The 17,500-nt window shown below is 45.1% G+C and overlaps 14 non-coding genes across 14 annotated transcripts; 4 read left to right on the top strand and 10 right to left on the bottom strand.

Moving 5' to 3' along the window:
* Positions 1-137: 137 nt before the first annotated feature.
* LOC147705241 (U6 spliceosomal RNA) lies at positions 138-244 on the bottom strand. The gene has a single exon (XR_015298438.1). It is a non-coding gene; the product is annotated as a U6 spliceosomal RNA (small nuclear RNA).
* Positions 245-966: 722 nt separating this feature from the next.
* TRNAR-ACG (transfer RNA arginine (anticodon ACG)) lies at positions 967-1,039 on the top strand. Its single transcript has one exon. It is a non-coding gene; the product is annotated as a tRNA-Arg (tRNA).
* A 1,010-nt stretch (positions 1,040-2,049) lies between these two features.
* LOC147705239 (U6 spliceosomal RNA) lies at positions 2,050-2,156 on the bottom strand. The gene has a single exon (XR_015297988.1). It is a non-coding gene; the product is annotated as a U6 spliceosomal RNA (small nuclear RNA).
* Positions 2,157-2,876: 720 nt separating this feature from the next.
* Positions 2,877-2,949, top strand: TRNAG-ACC (transfer RNA glycine (anticodon ACC)). Its single transcript has one exon. It is a non-coding gene; the product is annotated as a tRNA-Gly (tRNA).
* A 1,012-nt stretch (positions 2,950-3,961) lies between these two features.
* On the bottom strand, positions 3,962-4,068 carry LOC147705237 (U6 spliceosomal RNA). The gene has a single exon (XR_015297987.1). It is a non-coding gene; the product is annotated as a U6 spliceosomal RNA (small nuclear RNA).
* Positions 4,069-5,877: 1,809 nt separating this feature from the next.
* On the bottom strand, positions 5,878-5,984 carry LOC147705236 (U6 spliceosomal RNA). The gene has a single exon (XR_015297986.1). It is a non-coding gene; the product is annotated as a U6 spliceosomal RNA (small nuclear RNA).
* Positions 5,985-7,785: 1,801 nt separating this feature from the next.
* Positions 7,786-7,892, bottom strand: LOC147705235 (U6 spliceosomal RNA). Its single transcript, XR_015297985.1, has one exon. It is a non-coding gene; the product is annotated as a U6 spliceosomal RNA (small nuclear RNA).
* Positions 7,893-9,697: 1,805 nt separating this feature from the next.
* LOC147705234 (U6 spliceosomal RNA) lies at positions 9,698-9,804 on the bottom strand. The gene has a single exon (XR_015297984.1). It is a non-coding gene; the product is annotated as a U6 spliceosomal RNA (small nuclear RNA).
* A 1,807-nt stretch (positions 9,805-11,611) lies between these two features.
* LOC147705233 (U6 spliceosomal RNA) lies at positions 11,612-11,718 on the bottom strand. Its single transcript, XR_015297983.1, has one exon. It is a non-coding gene; the product is annotated as a U6 spliceosomal RNA (small nuclear RNA).
* Positions 11,719-12,438: 720 nt separating this feature from the next.
* TRNAR-ACG (transfer RNA arginine (anticodon ACG)) lies at positions 12,439-12,511 on the top strand. Its single transcript has one exon. It is a non-coding gene; the product is annotated as a tRNA-Arg (tRNA).
* A 1,012-nt stretch (positions 12,512-13,523) lies between these two features.
* LOC147705231 (U6 spliceosomal RNA) lies at positions 13,524-13,630 on the bottom strand. The gene has a single exon (XR_015297982.1). It is a non-coding gene; the product is annotated as a U6 spliceosomal RNA (small nuclear RNA).
* A 1,805-nt stretch (positions 13,631-15,435) lies between these two features.
* LOC147705230 (U6 spliceosomal RNA) lies at positions 15,436-15,542 on the bottom strand. Its single transcript, XR_015297981.1, has one exon. It is a non-coding gene; the product is annotated as a U6 spliceosomal RNA (small nuclear RNA).
* Positions 15,543-16,262: 720 nt separating this feature from the next.
* Positions 16,263-16,335, top strand: TRNAR-ACG (transfer RNA arginine (anticodon ACG)). Its single transcript has one exon. It is a non-coding gene; the product is annotated as a tRNA-Arg (tRNA).
* A 1,012-nt stretch (positions 16,336-17,347) lies between these two features.
* On the bottom strand, positions 17,348-17,454 carry LOC147705228 (U6 spliceosomal RNA). Its single transcript, XR_015297980.1, has one exon. It is a non-coding gene; the product is annotated as a U6 spliceosomal RNA (small nuclear RNA).
* Positions 17,455-17,500: the final 46 nt, after the last annotated feature.

Here is a 17,500-nt window from a genome sequence, read left to right as displayed (position 1 = left end):
TTACTGCAAAGCAAATACATTAAAAATGTTGAGGAGAGACTAATTGAAAAATACATATCACAGGGACAGCACTGGGACCTACTTTATTTTTTCAATTAGTCTTGAAAACAAAAAAGATTTCTCTCCTAAAAGCTGTTAAAAATATGGAACGCTTCACGAATTTGCGTGTCATCCTTGCGCCAGGGCCATGCTAATCTTCTCTGTATCGTTCCAATTTTAGTATATGTGCTGCCGAAGCGAGCACACTTTATTGATGAACTGACAATGTTTATAAACTCTCTAAATCTACAGTCTCTAGACATAGGGTGGCCTGGCAGAGATGCTCAGATGGCCAGTACGCATTCAAATCTGAGCCAATGGTCAAAAATGTATGAAGAGTAGCAATCCTTTATTCTTCACTGCATTTGTGGTCCAAGACTAAACACACCGTAAGTATGTAGATTATACCAGGTTTGCAAAGGCTCCTGGTTCGGGCTACAGACAAGGAGCATTGTGACGTCACGCTGCCTGTGGAACAGTGATATTAAAGGTGAAACAGCTGCACAGTAGGTTAGGTGAAGGGCTCTGAGAGTGGAAAGGCAGCATGCTTGGGTCCCTGGACAAGGTGAGCTTATGATAATGTGTCTGAATGTTCGCCTGTGTTGTAATATTAAACCCCTTATTGTTGTAAACGCCTACTTACTAAGGAGTTCTCAAACTCAGCCCCACACAGACCTGGAACTGATTATGTTAATGCAAACTATTTAAGAAACTGAGCCTGATCTAAAATATTTCCTTGGATCTAGGACCATTTCGCCTAGCTTTTAGGTGCTTCCTTCTCCTAAAGTCCTTTGTAAAACTTGGGAAAACCTCACAGAACAGACTTCCAGGAGGTCAGATGGGTTTCCTTGTGCCTTCACACACACACACACACACACACACACTTTCTAGCCCACTTAAGGACAAAAGGATGCATAAGTCTACATAGGGCCAGTGGCGCAATGGATAACGCGTCTGACTACGGATCAGAAGATTGTAGGTTCGACTCCTATCTGGCTCGGAAGGGTTGTAGGTCCCTGTTTGATTATATTTCTGTGGAATTCTTATTTACCTCAGACTTGTTGTAGGTTCAATATTCTCCAGCAGGACTCATCCAGCAGTTGTTCCACGGTAGAGCGCAAGTAATAGGACCACAGCTAGTTAAACGTTTCCCATTTGCTGCTGGACTCTATGTGATGGCCGTCACGTGGTGTGCTGCTTTTGTATTTCAACATGGGTCCCTGATACTCTTAATTGCGAAAAAGCTTGTTGACAAAAGTGTGTGTGCGCGAGGGTCTGTGGACGTAGGCAGGTGTGTGCACTTGAATGCTTACCCATTTACATGTGTGAGAGGAACAAACCAACTCACTGTGGGCTGCAGGCTTACAACTGGTAGCCCCAGTAGCCAGGCAGAACCACAGGTAAGGAGAGAGAGAAAGTTGGTCCATTATTAGAGAAGGACCATAAGCATCTTGCACTGCTACCTTCTTCCCCTCTCGACCACGATCGGCCAAGACCTCTCTATTAGGGTAGAGGGTGAACATTTCTTGGACCTCAGAAACTGAGGGATGTAGACCCAATATGTCCTCCAAGCGCCTAGAGACCTGGTGCCCAATCTGGCATGGTGTTTTTCAGCTTACCCGACCAATCCGGTTGCAAGGTGGACTTTAACAATACTGCTAAAAAGGCACTCCCAGACATCCCTGAGGCCTTCATTTGCATAGGCCCTGCCCTTCTCTTTGTCCTGCTTCCCACAAAGCAACACAACACTGCAGCAGTATAGATTTGGGGGTGGTGAAGAATAATGACAGTGAGGCTAAAAAAGAGAAAGAAAAGTCCCAGAAGTCCTGCAGGCTTCCTTGCTAAATGCAGCTGAACATAGAGCGCACCTTCTTTACTTCAAAGCAAATACATTAAAAATGTTGAGGAGAGACTAATTGAAAAATACATATCACGGGGACAGCACTGGGACCTGCTTTATTTTTTCAATTAGTCTTGAAAACAAAAAAGATTTCTCTCCTAAAAGCTGTTAAAAATATGGAACGCTTCACGAATTTGCGTGTCATCCTTGCGCAGGGGCCATGCTAATCTTCTCTGTATCGTTCCAATTTTAGTATATGTGCTGCCGAAGCGAGCACACTTTATTGATGAACTGACAATGTTTATAAACTCTCTAAATCTACAGTCTCTAGACATAGGGTGGCCTGGCAGAGATGCTCAGATGGCCAGTACGCATTCAAATCTGAGCCAATGGTCAAAAATGTATGAAGAGTAGCAATCCATTATTCTTCACTGCATTTGTGGTCCAAGACTAAATACACCGTAAGTATGTAGATTATACCAGGTTTGCAAAGGCTCCTGGTTCGGGCTACAGACAAGGAGCATTGTGACGTCACGCTGCCCGTGGAACAGTGATATTAAAGGTGAAACAGCTGCACAGTAGGTTAGGTGAAGGGCTCTGAGAGTGGAAAGGCAGCATGCTTGGGTCCCTGGACAAGGTGAGCTTATGATAATGTGTCTGAATGTTCGCCTGTGTTGTAATATTAAACCCCTTATTGTTGTAAACGCCTACTTACTAAGGAGTTCTCAAGCTCAGCCCCATACAGACCTGGAACTGATTATGTTAATGCAAACTATTTAAGAAACTGAGCCTGATCTAAAAGATTTCCTTGGATCTAGGACCATTTCGCCTAGCTTTTAGGTGCTTCCTTCTCCTAAAGTCCTTTGTAAAACTTGGGAAAACCTCACAGAACAGACTTCCAGGAGGTCAGATGGGTTTCCTTGTGCCTTCACACACACACACACACACACACACTTTCTAGCCCACTTAAGGACAAAAGGATGCATAAGTCTACATAGGGCCAGTGGCGCAATGGATAACGCGTCTGACTACCGATCAGAAGATTGTAGGTTCGACTCCTATCTGGCTCGGAAGGGTTGTAGGTCCCTGTTTGATTATATTCCTGTGGAATTCTTATTTACCTCAGACTTGTTGTAGGTTCAATATTCTCCAGCAGGACTCATCCAGCAGTTGTTCCACGGTAGAGCGCAAGTAATAGGACCACAGCTAGTTAAACGTTTCCCATTTGCTGCTGGACTCTATGTGATGGCCGTCACGTGGTGTGCTGCTTTTGTATTTCAACATGGGTCCCTGATACTCTTAATTGCGAAAAAGCTTGTTGACAAAAGTGTGTGTGCGCGAGGGTCTGTGGACGTAGGCAGGTGTGTGCACTTGAATGCTTACCCATTTACATGTGTGAGAGGAACAAACCAACTCACTGTGGGCTGCAGGCTTACAACTGGTAGCCCCAGTAGCCAGGCAGAACCACAGGTAAGGAGAGAGAGTGAAAGTTGGTCCATTATTAGAGAAGGCCCATAAGCATCTTGCACTGCTACCTTCTTCCCCTCTCAGCCACGATCGGCCAAGACCTCTCTATTAGGGTAGAGGGTGAACATTTCTTGGACCTCAGAAACTGAGGGATGTAGACCCAATATGTCCTCCAAGCGCCTAGAGACCTGGTGCCCAATCTGGCATGGTGTTTTTCAGCTTACCCGACCAATCCGGTTGCAAGGTGGACTTTAACAATACTGCTAAAAAGGCACTCCCAGACATCCCTGAGGCCTTCATTTGCATAGGCCCTGCCCTTCTCTTTGTCCTGCTTCCCACGAAGCAACACAACACTGCAGCAGTATAGATTTGGGGGTGGTGAAGAATAATGACAGTGAGGCTAAAAAAGAGAAAGAAAAGTCCCAGAAGTCCTGCAGGCTTCCTTGCTAAATGCAGCTGAACATAGAGCGCACCTACTTTACTGCAAAGCAAATACATTAAAAATGTTGAGGAGAGACTAATTGAAAAATACATATCACGGGGACAGCACTGGGACCTGCTTTATTTTTTCAATTAGTCTTGAAAACAAAAAAGATTTCTCTCCTAAAAGCTGTTAAAAATATGGAACGCTTCACGAATTTGCGTGTCATCCTTGCGCAGGGGCCATGCTAATCTTCTCTGTATCGTTCCAATTTTAGTATATGTGCTGCCGAAGCGAGCACACTTTATTGATGAACTGACAATGTTTATAAACTCTCTAAATCTACAGTCTCTAGACATAGGGTGGCCTGGCAGAGATGCTCAGATGGCCAGTACGCATTCAAATCTGAGCCAATGGTCAAAAATGTATGAAGAGTAGCAATCCATTATTCTTCACTGCATTTGTGGTCCAAGACTAAACACACCGTAAGTATGTAGATTATACCAGGTTTGCAAAGGCTCCTGGTTCGGGCTACAGACAAGGAGCATTGTGACGTCACGCTGCCTGTGGAACAGTGATATTAAAGGTGAAACAGCTGCACAGTAGGTTAGGTGAAGGGCTCTGAGAGTGGAAAGGCAGCATGCTTGGGTCCCTGGACAAGGTGAGCTTATGATAATGTGTCTGAATGTTCGCCTGTGTTGTAATATTAAACCCCTTATTGTTGTAAACGCCTACTTACTAAGGAGTTCTCAAGCTCAGCCCCACACAGACCTGGAACTGATTATGTTAATGCAAACTATTTAAGAAACTGAGCCTGATCTAAAAGATTTCCTTGGATCTAGGACCATTTCGCCTAGCTTTTAGGTGCTTCCTTCTCCTAAAGTCCTTTGTAAAACTTGGGAAAACCTCACAGAACAGACTTCCAGGAGGTCAGATGGGTTTCCTTGTGCCTTCACACACACACACACACACACACACTTTCTAGCCCACTTAAGGACAAAAGGATGCATAAGTCTAAATAGGGCCAGTGGCGCAATGGATAACGCGTCTGTCTACGGATCAGAAGATTGTAGGTTCGACTCCTATCTGGCTCGGAAGGGTTGTAGGTCCCTGTTTGATTATATTCCTGTGGAATTCTTATTTACCTCAGACTTGTTGTAGGTTCAATATTCTCCAGCAGGACTCATCCAGCAGTTGTTCCACGGTAGAGCGCAAGTAATAGGACCACAGCTAGTTAAACGTTTCCCATTTGCTGCTGGACTCTATGTGATGGCCGTCACGTGGTGTGCTGCTTTTGTATTTCAACATGGGTCCCTGATACTCTTAATTGCGAAAAAGATTGTTGACAAAAGTGTGTGTGCGCGAGGGTCTGTGGACGTAGGCAGGTGTGTGCACTTGAATGCTTACCCATTTACATGTGTGAGAGGAACAAACCAACTCCCTGTAGGCTGCAGGCTTACAACTGGTAGCCCCAGTAGCCAGGCAGAACCACAGGTAAGGAGAGACAGAGAGAGAAAGTTGGTCCATTATTAGAGAAGGCCCATAAGCATCTTGCACTGCTACCTTCTTCCCCTCTCAGCCACGATCGGCCAAGATCTCTCTATTAGGGTAGAGGGTGAACATTTCTTGGACCTCAGAAACTGAGGGATGTAGACCCAATATGTCCTCCAAGCGCCTAGAGACCTGGTGCCCAATCTGGCATGGTGTTTTTCAGCTTACCCGACCAATCCAGTTGCAAGGTGGACTTTAACAATACTGCTAAAAAGGCACTCCCAGACATCCCTGAGGCCTTCATTTGCATAGGCCCTGCCCTTCTCTTTGTCCTGCTTCCCACGAAGTAACACAACACTGCAGCAGTATAGATTTGGGGGTGGTGAAGAATAATGACAGTGAGGCTAAAAAAGAGAAAGAAAAGTCCCAGAAGTCCTGCAGGCTTCCTTGCTAAATGCAGCTGAACATAGAGCGCACCTTCTTTACTGCAAAGCAAATACATTAAAAATGTTGAGGAGAGACTAATTGAAAAATACATATCACGGGGACAGCACTGGGACCTGCTTTATTTTTTCAATTAGTCTTGAAAACAAAAAAGATTTCTCTCCTAAAAGCTGTTAAAAATATGGAACGCTTCACGAATTTGCGTGTCATCCTTGCGCAGGGGCCATGCTAATCTTCTCTGTATCGTTCCAATTTTAGTATATGTGCTGCCGAAGCGAGCACACTTTATTGATGAACTGACAATGTTTATAAACTCTCTAAATCTACAGTCTCTAGACATAGGGTGGCCTGGCAGAGATGCTCAGATGGCCAGTACGCATTCAAATCTGAGCCAATGGTCAAAAATGTATGAAGAGTAGCAATCCTTTATTCTTCACTGCATTTGTGGTCCAAGACTAAACACACCGTAAGTATGTAGATTATACCAGGTTTGCAAAGGCTCCTGGTTCGGGCTACAGACAAGGAGCATTGTGACGTCACGCTGCCTGTGGAACAGTGATATTAAAGGTGAAACAGCTGCACAGTAGGTTAGGTGAAGGGCTCTGAGAGTGGAAAGGCAGCATGCTTGGGTCCCTGGACAAGGTGAGCTTATGATAATGTGTCTGAATGTTCGCCTGTGTTGTAATATTAAACCCCTTATTGTTGTAAACGCCTACTTACTAAGGAGTTCTCAAACTCAGCCCCACACAGACCTGGAACTGATTATGTTAATGCAAACTATTTAAGAAACTGAGCCTGATCTAAAAGATTTCCTTGGATCTAGGACCATTTCGCCTAGCTTTTAGGTGCTTCCTTCTCCTAAAGTCCTTTGTAAAACTTGGGAAAACCTCACAGAACAGACTTCCAGGAGGTCAGATGGGTTTCCTTGTGCCTTCACACACACACACACACACACACACTTTCTAGCCCACTTAAGGACAAAAGGATGCATAAGTCTACATAGGGCCAGTGGCGCAATGGATAACGTGTCTGACTACGGATCAGAAGATTGTAGGTTCGACTCCTATCTGGCTCGGAAGGGTTGTAGGTCCCTGTTTGATTATATTCCTGTGGAATTCTTATTTACCTCAGACTTGTTGTAGGTTCAATATTCTCCAGCAGGACTCATCCAGCAGTTGTTCCACGGTAGAGCGCAAGTAATAGGACCACAGCTAGTTAAACGTTTCCCATTTGCTGCTGGACTCTATGTGATGGCCGTCACGTGGTGTGCTGCTTTTGTATTTCAACATGGGTCCCTGATACTCTTAATTGCGAAAAAGCTTGTTGACAAAAGTGTGTGTGCGCGAGGGTCTGTGGACGTAGGCAGGTGTGTGCACTTGAATGCTTACCCATTTACATGTGTGAGAGGAACAAACCAACTCCCTGTGGGCTGCAGGCTTACAACTGGTAGCCCCAGTAGCCAGGCAGAACCACAGGTAAGGAGAGAGAAAGTTGGTCCATTATTAGAGAAGGCCCATAAGCATCTTGCACTGCTACCTTCTTCCCCTCTCAGCCACGATCGGCCAAGACCTCTCTATTAGGGTAGAGGGTGAACATTTCTTGGACCTCAGAAACTGAGGGATGTAGACCCAATATGTCCTCCAAGCGCCTAGAGACCTGGTGCCCAATCTGGCATGGTGTTTTTCAGCTTACCCGACCAATCCGGTTGCAAGGTGGACTTTAACAATACTGCTAAAAAGGCACTCCCAGACATCCCTGAGGCCTTCATTTGCATAGGCCCTGCCCTTCTCTTTGTCCTGCTTCCCACGAAGCAACACAACACTGCAGCAGTATAGATTTGGGGGTGGTGAAGAATAATGACAGTGAGGCTAAAAAAGAGAAAGAAAAGTCCCAGAAGTCCTGCAGGCTTCCTTGCTAAATGCAGCTGAACATAGAGCGCACCTTCTTTACTGCAAAGCAAATACATTAAAAATGTTGAGGAGAGACTAATTGAAAAATACATATCACGGGGAAAGCACTGGGACCTGCTTTATTTTTTCAATTAGTCTTGAAAACAAAAAAGATTTCTCTCCTAAAAGCTGTTAAAAATATGGAACGCTTCACGAATTTGCGTGTCATCCTTGCGCAGGGGCCATGCTAATCTTCTCTGTATCGTTCCAATTTTAGTATATGTGCTGCCGAAGCGAGCACACTTTATTGATGAACTGACAATGTTTATAAACTCTCTAAATCTACAGTCTCTAGACATAGGGTGGCCTGGCAGAGATGCTCAGATGGCCAGTACGCATTCAAATCTGAGCCAATGGTCAAAAATGTATGAAGAGTAGCAATCCTTTATTCTTCACTGCATTTGTGGTCCAAGACTAAACACACCGTAAGTATGTAGATTATACCAGGTTTGCAAAGGCTCCTGGTTCGGGCTACAGACAAGGAGCATTGTGACGTCACGCTGCCTGTGGAACAGTGATATTAAAGGTGAAACAGCTGCACAGTAGGTTAGGTGAAGGGCTCTGAGAGTGGAAAGGCAGCATGCTTGGGTCCCTGGACAAGGTGAGCTTATGATAATGTGTCTGAATGTTCGCCTGTGTTGTAATATTAAACCCCTTATTGTTGTAAACGCCTACTTACTAAGGAGTTCTCAAACTCAGCCCCACACAGACCTGGAACTGATTATGTTAATGCAAACTATTTAAGAAACTGAGCCTGATCTAAAAGATTTCCTTGGATCTAGGACCATTTCGCCTAGCTTTTAGGTGCTTCCTTCTCCTAAAGTCCTTTGTAAAACTTGGGAAAACCTCACAGAACAGACTTCCAGGAGGTCAGATGGGTTTCCTTGTGCCTTCACACACACACACACACACACACACACTTTCTAGCCCACTTAAGGACAAAAGGATGCATAAGTCTACATAGGGCCAGTGGCGCAATGAATAACGCGTCTGACTACGGATCAGAAGATTGTAGGTTCGACTCCTATCTGGCTCGGAAGGGTTGTAGGTCCCTGTTTGATTATATTTCTGTGGAATTCTTATTTACCTCAGACTTGTTGTAGGTTCAATATTCTCCAGCAGGACTCATCCAGCAGTTGTTCCACGGTAGAGCGCAAGTAATAGGACCACAGCTAGTTAAACGTTTCCCATTTGCTGCTGGACTCTATGTGATGGCCGTCACGTGGTGTGCTGCTTTTGTATTTCAACATGGGTCCCTGATACTCTTAATTGCGAAAAAGCTTGTTGACAAAAGTGTGTGTGCGCGAGGGTCTGTGGACGTAGGCAGGTGTGTGCACTTGAATGCTTACCCATTTACATGTGTGAGAGGAACAAACCAACTCACTGTGGGCTGCAGGCTTACAACTGGTAGCCCCAGTAGCCAGGCAGAACCACAGGTAAGGAGAGAGAGAAAGTTGGTCCATTATTAGAGAAGGACCATAAGCATCTTGCACTGCTACCTTCTTCCCCTCTCGACCACGATCGGCCAAGACCTCTCTATTAGGGTAGAGGGTGAACATTTCTTGGACCTCAGAAACTGAGGGATGTAGACCCAATATGTCCTCCAAGCGCCTAGAGACCTGGTGCCCAATCTGGCATGGTGTTTTTCAGCTTACCCGACCAATCCGGTTGCAAGGTGGACTTTAACAATACTGCTAAAAAGGCACTCCCAGACATCCCTGAGGCCTTCATTTGCATAGGCCCTGCCCTTCTCTTTGTCCTGCTTCCCACGAAGCAACACAACACTGCAGCAGTATAGATTTGGGGGTGGTGAAGAATAATGACAGTGAGGCTAAAAAAGAGAAAGAAAAGTCCCAGAAGTCCTGCAGGCTTCCTTGCTAAATGCAGCTGAACATAGAGCGCACCTTCTTTACTTCAAAGCAAATACATTAAAAATGTTGAGGAGAGACTAATTGAAAAATACATATCACGGGGACAGCACTGGGACCTGCTTTATTTTTTCAATTAGTCTTGAAAACAAAAAAGATTTCTCTCCTAAAAGCTGTTAAAAATATGGAACGCTTCACGAATTTGCGTGTCATCCTTGCGCAGGGGCCATGCTAATCTTCTCTGTATCGTTCCAATTTTAGTATATGTGCTGCCGAAGCGAGCACACTTTATTGATGAACTGACAATGTTTATAAACTCTCTAAATCTACAGTCTCTAGACATAGGGTGGCCTGGCAGAGATGCTCAGATGGCCAGTACGCATTCAAATCTGAGCCAATGGTCAAAAATGTATGAAGAGTAGCAATCCATTATTCTTCACTGCATTTGTGGTCCAAGACTAAATACACCGTAAGTATGTAGATTATACCAGGTTTGCAAAGGCTCCTGGTTCGGGCTACAGACAAGGAGCATTGTGACGTCACGCTGCCTGTGGAACAGTGATATTAAAGGTGAAACAGCTGCACAGTAGGTTAGGTGAAGGGCTCTGAGAGTGGAAAGGCAGCATGCTTGGGTCCCTGGACAAGGTGAGCTTATGATAATGTGTCTGAATGTTCGCCTGTGTTGTAATATTAAACCCCTTATTGTTGTAAACGCCTACTTACTAAGGAGTTCTCAAGCTCAGCCCCATACAGACCTGGAACTGATTATGTTAATGCAAACTATTTAAGAAACTGAGCCTGATCTAAAAGATTTCCTTGGATCTAGGACCATTTCGCCTAGCTTTTAGGTGCTTCCTTCTCCTAAAGTCCTTTGTAAAACTTGGGAAAACCTCACAGAACAGACTTCCAGGAGGTCAGATGGGTTTCCTTGTGCCTTCACACACACACACACACACACACACACTTTCTAGCCCACTTAAGGACAAAAGGATGCATAAGTCTACATAGGGCCAGTGGCGCAATGGATAACGCGTCTGACTACGGATCAGAAGATTGTAGGTTCGACTCCTATCTGGATCGGAAGGGTTGTAGGTCCCTGTTTGATTATATTCCTGTGGAATTCTTATTTACCTCAGACTTGTTGTAGGTTCAATATTCTCCAGCAGGACTCATCCAGCAGTTGTTCCACGGTAGAGCGCAAGTAATAGGACCACAGCTAGTTAAACGTTTCCCATTTGCTGCTGGACTCTATGTGATGGCCGTCACGTGGTGTGCTGCTTTTGTATTTCAACATGGGTCCCTGATACTCTTAATTGCGAAAAAGCTTGTTGACAAAAGTGTGTGTGCGCGAGGGTCTGTGGACGTAGGCAGGTGTGTGCACTTGAATGCTTACCCATTTACATGTGTGAGAGGAACAAACCAACTCACTGTGGGCTGCAGGCTTACAACTGGTAGCCCCAGTAGCCAGGCAGAACCACAGGTAAGGAGAGAGAGAGAAAGTTGGTCCATTATTAGAGAAGGCCCATAAGCATCTTGCACTGCTACCTTCTTCCCCTCTCAGCCACGATCGGCCAAGACCTCTCTATTAGGGTAGAGGGTGAACATTTCTTGGACCTCAGAAACTGAGGGATGTAGACCCAATATGTCCTCCAAGCGCCTAGAGACCTGGTGCCCAATCTGGCATGGTGTTTTTCAGCTTACCCGACCAATCCGGTTGCAAGGTGGACTTTAACAATACTGCTAAAAAGGCACTCCCAGACATCCCTGAGGCCTTCATTTGCATAGGCCCTGCCCTTCTCTTTGTCCTGCTTCCCACGAAGCAACACAACACTGCAGCAGTATAGATTTGGGGGTGGTGAAGAATAATGACAGTGAGGCTAAAAAAGAGAAAGAAAAGTCCCAGAAGTCCTGCAGGCTTCCTTGCTAAATGCAGCTGAACATAGAGCGCACCTTCTTTACTGCAAAGCAAATACATTAAAAATGTTGAGGAGAGACTAATTGAAAAATACATATCACGGGGACAGCACTGGGACCTGCTTTATTTTTTCAATTAGTCTTGAAAACAAAAAAGATTTCTCTCCTAAAAGCTGTTAAAAATATGGAACGCTTCACGAATTTGCGTGTCATCCTTGCGCAGGGGCCATGCTAATCTTCTCTGTATCGTTCCAATTTTAGTATATGTGCTGCCGAAGCGAGCACACTTTATTGATGAACTGACAATGTTTATAAACTCTCTAAATCTACAGTCTCTAGACATAGGGTGGCCTGGCAGAGATGCTCAGATGGCCAGTACGCATTCAAATCTGAGCCAATGGTCAAAAATGTATGAAGAGTAGCAATCCATTATTCTTCACTGCATTTGTGGTCCAAGACTAAACACACCGTAAGTATGTAGATTATACCAGGTTTGCAAAGGCTCCTGGTTCGGGCTACAGACAAGGAGCATTGTGACGTCACGCTGCCTGTGGAACAGTGATATTAAAGGTGAAACAGCTGCACAGTAGGTTAGGTGAAGGGCTCTGAGAGTGGAAAGGCAGCATGCTTGGGTCCCTGGACAAGGTGAGCTTATGATAATGTGTCTGAATGTTCGCCTGTGTTGTAATATTAAACCCCTTATTGTTGTAAACGCCTACTTACTAAGGAGTTCTCAAGCTCAGCCCCACACAGACCTGGAACTGATTATGTTAATGCAAACTATTTAAGAAACTGAGCCTGATCTAAAAGATTTCCTTGGATCTAGGACCATTTCGCCTAGCTTTTAGGTGCTTCCTTCTCCTAAAGTCCTTTGTAAAACTTGGGAAAACCTCACAGAACAGACTTCCAGGAGGTCAGATGGGTTTCCTTGTGCCTTCACACACACACACACACACACACACTTTCTAGCCCACTTAAGGACAAAAGGATGCATAAGTCTACATAGGGCCAGTGGCGCAATGGATAACGCGTCTGACTACGGATCAGAAGATTGTAGGTTCGACTCCTATCTGGCTCGGAAGGGTTGTAAGTCCCTGTTTGATTATATTTCTGTGGAATTCTTATTTACCTCAGACTTGTTGTAGGTTCAATATTCTCCAGCAGGACTCATCCAGCAGTTGTTCCACGGTAGAGCGCAAGTAATAGGACCACAGCTAGTTAAACATTTCCCATTTGCTGCTGGACTCTATGTGATGGCCGTCACGTGGTGTGCTGCTTTTGTATTTCAACATGGGTCCCTGATACTCTTAATTGCGAAAAAGCTTGTTGACAAAAGTGTGTGTGCGCGAGGGTCTGTGGACGTAGGCAGGTGTGTGCACTTGAATGCTTACCCATTTACATGTGTGAGAGGAACAAACCAACTCCCTGTGGGCTGCAGGCTTACAACTGGTAGCCCCAGTAGCCAGGCAGAACCACAAGTAAGGAGAGAGAGAGAAAGTTGGTCCATTATTAGAGAAGGCCCATAAGCATCTTGCACTGCTACCTTCTACCCCTCTCAGCCACGATCGGCCAAGACCTCTCTATTAGGGTAGAGGGTGAACATTTCTTGGACCTCAGAAACTGAGGGATGTAGACCCAATATGTCCTCCAAGCGCCTAGAGACCTGGTGCCCAATCTGGCATGGTGTTTTTCAGCTTACCCGACCAATCCGGTTGCAAGGTGGACTTTAACAATACTGCTAAAAAGGCACTCCCAGACAGCCCTGAGGCCTTCATTTGCATAGGCCCTGCCCTTCTCTTTGTCCTGCTTCCCACGAAGCAACACAACACTGCAGCAGTATAGATTTGGGGGTGGTGAAGAATAATGACAGTGAGGCTAAAAAAGAGAAAGAAAAGTCCCAGAAGTCCTGCAGGCTTCCTTGCTAAATGCAGCTGAACATAGAGCGCACCTTCTTTACTGCAAAGCAAATACATTAAAAATGTTGAGGAGAGACTAATTGAAAAATACATATCACGGGAACAGCACTGGGACCTGCTTTATTTTTTCAATTAGTCTTGAAAACAAAAAAGATTTCTCTCCTAAAAGCTGTTAAAAATATGGAACGCTTCACGAATTTGCGTGTCATCCTTGCGCAGGGGCCATGCTAATCTTCTCTGTATCGTTCCAATTTTAGTATATGTGCTGCCGAAGCGAGCACACTTTATTGATGAACTGACAATGTTTATAAACTCTCTAAATCTACAGTCTCTAGACATAGGGTGGCCTGGCAGAGATGCTCAGATGGCCAGTACGCATTCAAATCTGAGCCAATGGTCAAAAATGTATGAAGAGTAGCAATCCATTATTCTTCACTGCATTTGTGGTCCAAGACTAAACACACCGTAAGTATGTAGATTATACCAGGTTTGCAAAGGCTCCTGGTTCGGGCTACAGACAAGGAGCATTGTGACGTCACGCTGCCTGTGGAACAGTGATATTAAAGGTGAAACAGCTGCACAGTAGGTTAGGTGAAGGGCTCTGAGAGTCGAAAGGCAGCATGCTTGGGTCCCTGGACAAGGTGAGCTTATGATAATGTGTCTGAATGTTCGCCTGTGTTGTAATATTAAACCCCTTATTGTTGTAAACGCCTACTTACTAAGGAGTTCTCAAGCTCAGCCCCACACAGACCTGGAACTGATTATGTTAATGCAAACTATTTAAGAAACTGAGCCTGATCTAAAAGATTTCCTTGGATCTAGGACCATTTCGCCTAGCTTTTAGGTGCTTCCTTCTCCTAAAGTCCTTTGTAAAACTTGGGAAAACCTCACAGAACAGACTTCCAGGAGGTCAGATGGGTTTCCTTGTGCCTTCACACACACACACACACACACACACTTTCTAGCCCACTTAAGGACAAAAGGATGCATAAGTCTACATAGGGCCAGTGGCGCAATGGATAACGCGTCTGACTACGGATCAGAAGATTGTAGGTTCGACTCCTATCTGGATCGGAAGGGTTGTAGGTCACTGTTTGATTATATTCCTGTGGAATTCTTATTTACCTCAGACTTGTTGTAGGTTCAATATTCTCCAGCAGGACTCATCCAGCAGTTGTTCCACGGTAGAGCGCAAGTAATAGGACCACAGCTAGTTAAACGTTTCCCATTTGCTGCTGGACTCTATGTGATGGCCGTCACGTGGTGTGCTGCTTTTGTATTTCAACATGGGTCCCTGATACTCTTAATTGCGAAAAAGCTTGTTGACAAAAGTGTGTGTGCGCGAGGGTCTGTGGACGTAGGCAGGTGTGTGCACTTGAATGCTTACCCATTTACATGTGTGAGAGGAACAAACCAACTCACTGTGGGCTGCAGGCTTACAACTGGTAGCCCCAGTAGCCAGGCAGAACCACAGGTAAGGAGAGAGAGAGAAAGTTGGTCCATTATTAGAGAAGGCCCATAAGCATCTTGCACTGCTACCTTCTTCCCCTCTCAGCCACGATCGGCCAAGACCTCTCTATTAGGGTAGAGGGTGAACATTTCTTGGACCTCAGAAACTGAGGGATGTAGACCCAATATGTCCTCCAAGCGCCTAGAGACCTGGTGCCCAATCTGGCATGGTGTTTTTCAGCTTACCCGACCAATCCGGTTGCAAGGTGGACTTTAACAATACTGCTAAAAAGGCACTCCCAGACATCCCTGAGGCCTTCATTTGCATAGGCCCTGCCCTTCTCTTTGTCCTGCTTCCCACGAAGCAACACAACACTGCAGCAGTATAGATTTGGGGGTGGTGAAGAATAATGACAGTGAGGCTAAAAAAGAGAAGGAAAAGTCCCAGAAGTCCTGCAGGCTTCCTTGCTAAATGCAGCTGAACATAGAGCGCACCTTCTTTACTGCAAAGCAAATACATTAAAAATGTTGAGGAGAGACTAATTGAAAAATACATATCACGGGGACAGCACTGGGACCTGCTTTATTTTTTCAATTAGTCTTGAAAACAAAAAAGATTTCTCTCCTAAAAGCTGTTAAAAATATGGAACGCTTCACGAATTTGCGTGTCATCCTTGCGCAGGGGCCATGCTAATCTTCTCTGTATCGTTCCAATTTTAGTATATGTGCTGCCGAAGCGAGCACACTTTATTGATGAACTGACAATGTTTATAAACTCTCTAAATCTACAGTCTCTAGACATAGGGTGGCCTGGCAGAGATGCTCAGATGGCCAGTACGCATTCAAATCTGAGCCAATGGTCAAAAATGTATGAAGAGTAGCAATCCATTATTCTTCACTGCATTTGTGGTCCAAGACTAAACACACCGTAAGTATGTAGATTATACCAGGTTTGCAAAGGCTCCTGGTTCGGGCTACAGACAAGGAGCATTGTGACGTCACGCTGCCTGTGGAACAGTGATATTAAAGGTGAAACAGCTGCACAGTAGGTTAGGTGAAGGGCTCTGAGAGTGGAAAGGCAGCATGCTTGGGTCCCTGGACAAGGTGAGCTTATGATAATGTGTCTGAATGTTCGCCTGTGTTGTAATATTAAACCCCTTATTGTTGTAAACGCCTACTTACTAAGGAGTTCTCAAGCTCAGCCCCACACAGACCTGGAACTGATTATGTTAATGCAAACTATTTAAGAAACTGAGCCTGATCTAAAAGATTTCCTTGGATCTAGGACCATTTCGCCTAGCTTTTAGGTGCTTCCTTCTCCTAAAGTCCTTTGTAAAACTTGGGAAAACCTCACAGAACAGACTTCCAGGAGGTCAGATGGGTTTCCTTGTGCCTTCACACACACACACACACACACACACTTTCTAGCCCACTTAAGGACAAAAGGATGCATAAGTCTACATAGGGCCAGTGGCGCAATGGATAACGCGTCTGACTACGGATCAGAAGATTGTAGGTTCGACTCCTATCTGGCTCGGAAGGGTTGTAGGTCCCTGTTTGATTATATTTCTGTGGAATTCTTATTTACCTCAGACTTGTTGTAGGTTCAATATTCTCCAGCAGGACTCATCCAGCAGTTGTTCCACGGTAGAGCGCAAGTAATAGGACCACAGCTAGTTAAACGTTTCCCATTTGCTGCTGGACTCTATGTGATGGCCGTCACGTGGTGTGCTGCTTTTGTATTTCAACATGGGTCCCTGATACTCTTAATTGCGAAAAAGCTTGTTGACAAAAGTGTGTGTGCGCGAGGGTCTGTGGACGTAGGCAGGTGTGTGCACTTGAATGCTTACCCATTTACATGTGTGAGAGGAACAAACCAACTCCCTGTGGGCTGCAGGCTTACAACTGGTAGCCCCAGTAGCCAGGCAGAACCACAAGTAAGGAGAGAGAGAGAAAGTTGGTCCATTATTAGAGAAGGCCCATAAGCATCTTGCACTGCTACCTTCTTCCCCTCTCAGCCACGATCGGCCAAGACCTCTCTATTAGGGTAGAGGGTGAACATTTCTTGGACCTCAGAAACTGAGGGATGTAGACCCAATATGTCCTCCAAGCGCCTAGAGACCTGGTGCCCAATCTGGCATGGTGTTTTTCAGCTTACCCGACCAATCCGGTTGCAAGGTGGACTTTAACAATACTGCTAAAAAGGCACTCCCAGACAGCCCTGAGGCCTTCATTTGCATAGGCCCTGCCCTTCTCTTTGTCCTGCTTCCCACGAAGCAACACAACACTGCAGCAGTATAGATTTGGGGGTGGTGAAGAATAATGACAGTGAGGCTAAAAAAGAGAAAGAAAAGTCCCAGAAGTCCTGCAGGCTTCCTTGCTAAATGCAGCTGAACATAGAGCGCACCTTCTTTACTGCAAAGCAAATACATTAAAAATGTTGAGGAGAGACTAATTGAAAAATACATATCACGGGGACAGCACTGGGACCTGCTTTATTTTTTCAATTAGTCTTGAAAACAAAAAAGATTTCTCTCCTAAAAGCTGTTAAAAATATGGAACGCTTCACGAATTTGCGTGTCATCCTTGCGCAGGGGCCATGCTAATCTTCTCTGTATCGTTCCAATTTTAGTATATGTGCTGCCGAAGCGAGCACACTTTATTGATGAACTGACAATGTTTATAAACTCTCTAAATCTACA

The sequence above is a fragment of the Lissotriton vulgaris genome, chromosome 7 (genome assembly GCF_964263255.1).
Source record: "Lissotriton vulgaris chromosome 7, aLisVul1.2, whole genome shotgun sequence".
NCBI classification, from domain to species: domain Eukaryota; kingdom Metazoa; phylum Chordata; class Amphibia; order Caudata; family Salamandridae; genus Lissotriton; species Lissotriton vulgaris.
This window is presented reverse-complemented; position numbering and strand designations above follow the sequence as displayed.